Raw genomic sequence first — 2500 nt, 5'->3', positions numbered from 1 at the left:
GGTGGCTCGGGGAGCGGAAGGATTACCAGACGGTTGTGGAAATAGCGTAAAACAGCTCGGCACACGGGACAGACGTGCGCCTCGCTTTCATCATTTTCCGGACGGTTCGGGTGCGTCCGGTCACCAAGCCGAAGTGTTGGCGGGGCAGGCCGTTCTGGCTGCCCCGAATTAAGGCTCGTCCGAGGCTCGTTTTGATTGTTCATACCAACACAATAAAGGGCGATGGGCTGGCAACCCAACGCCCCTGGGTTTCTGCCCCTTACCCATATTTCAATTCTAATTCGCTGCGGAGTGACTCGGGTTACACCCTGTCTCGAGGACAGGGTACATGGGGGGCCAGTTGCAAAGGCGAAGGGGTTCCGTGTTCATTGCCCCTCACTAAAGTGACAGTCAGACGTCCACTGCATGTAAAACATGGGGACCACTCTGCTCGCTCATTGCTTGTAGTACCCTTCTCGTCCTCCGCAGCCTCTCTTGACTCCCACTTTATCCGGGCTTGTCACCGGCGCGGCACACAAAAGTCGACAAGTTGTAGACGTCCACTGGTTCTCAGTCTACCGACCTACATGTGTGCCGTGGCGTGGTCAACGTGGTTTGAGAACCCACATGACCAGGAGTCACCGCCAGTCCGCCCAAGCTGGAGAAGTCGCAGTTGTCAGCGACCAAACAAATTTCATCTGTCACAGTTGCAATCGCTCATTCGATTCCCAAATTGGACTTGGCGTTCATCGACGTCGTGCTCACCCAGAGGACTTCGAAGCTGAAGTGCAGCTTCCAGTGAAAGCTCGATGGTCCGCAGAGGAGAGCGATCTTCTGGCGAAGCAGGAGGCCATCGGCACAATAAGCAATGTTCCGCAGTTGCTAACGTATCTGACGGACAAGTGTCCCGGCCGATCGCTGGAGGCTGTTAAAGGCCAACGGCGCGTAAGGCCGGGCACAAGTCCGCGGTGCTGAGGTACATAGCGGAGCTGAGCGTGCAGGTGGCTGGCTCGTCAGGGGACCCCCACGAAGATGAGCGCCTGGTCCATGAAGATAATGTATCCGACTCTACCTCGCATCTCGAGACAAGCAGTTCAAATGATAGAAGCGACTCAATTGTAGATGAGATAGTACGTTTGGCCGACGTACTCTCATCAGCCCCAAATGAATGTTTCAAAATTCCAGAATTAGTTGCAATCGGCAGATCCGTAGCGAATAACGCCGATCAAGCAACAATCTTCTCAGCGTTGTCTGAATGGCTAAGTGGCATATTTCCACAACCGTCTGGTAATCCTTCCGCTCCCCGAGCCACCAATGTCGAGTCAGCCGGAATGAGTAGACGTGCTCGTCGCAACAAAGAGTATGCAGACACGCAGAGTATGTTTAGATCAAACATGTCGCGCTGCGTGAAAGCTATTCTGGACGGCGAGGCGGTGACCGAGTCCGATCCAGCACTACCGCCGTACGAGAGTATGGTTGAGTACTGGTCGGCAGTGGTCACCCAACAATCGAAAGTTCTGGTAGCCAGCCCCCACGAGCTGATCTACCGTGAGAAAGAAGGCTTGGCTAGTCTGTGGAGACCTGTCTCAAGACGTGAGGTGTACGACGGGAGAGTAGCGCTAACTTCAGCGGCAGGCCCTGACAAGGTCTCGCCAAGGAGCTGGAGAGCGGTACCACCCGATGTTGTTTGTATGTTGTTCAACATCGTACTCGCTGTCGGCGGATTTCCCATCTCCGCCTTAGCGAGTAGAACCATCTTCGTGCCCAAGAAAGGAGGCACAGGGCAACCTTCGGATTACCGCCCTATTTCAATCTCATCCGTAATCGTGAGGCATTTCCACAAGATCCTAGCCACTCGATTACTCAAGCTGCGGCTAATTGACCCCCGCCAGCGATGTTTCGACGATGGCTGTGCGGAAAATATTTCCGTGCTAAGTTCACTGCTTAATGAATCGAGGCGGAATCTGAAACCGATGTTCATGGCCTCTTTGGACATGCAAAGGCGTACGATTCTGTCTCCCATGAAGGCTTATTACATGCAGTAAAGTCGACCGGCTTGCCGGCTCAATTTTCCAATTATATACAACGCCTATATGCTAATAGTAGCACATCTTTTCACCTTCATGGTAAAAACTCACCACTTTTCAGGAGTCAGCAGGGAGTAAGACAAGGAGACCCCTTATCAACACTCCTTTTCTCTCTGGTAATAGACCGGGTATTGAACAAACTCCCGAAGGAGGTTTCTGTAGACTTCTTGGGGCTGCGGCTCTCGGCGTTCGCGTATGCGGACGACGTGCTGCTGTTCGCCACCACACCATGGGGTCTGCAGGAAGCAATAACTGCTTTTGAGGAAGAAGCCGACACCTATGGCTTGAACCTGAACGCGCACAAGAGTGCGGTGCTGTCCCTGGAGCCCAACAGGAAGCGGAAAACGTTCAAGGTATCAGAGGAGGGCGTATTCCGGTCTCGCACCGGTGGGGTCATCCCGCGACTGGGTACTCTGTCTCGATGGAAGTACCTG

Source organism: Micrasema longulum, unplaced genomic scaffold (genome assembly GCF_059751315.1).
Source record: "Micrasema longulum isolate JH-2025_06_02 unplaced genomic scaffold, ASM5975131v1 h1tg002367l, whole genome shotgun sequence".
In the NCBI taxonomy this organism is placed as follows: domain Eukaryota; kingdom Metazoa; phylum Arthropoda; class Insecta; order Trichoptera; family Brachycentridae; genus Micrasema; species Micrasema longulum.
Note: the sequence above shows the minus strand (reverse complement) of the source record.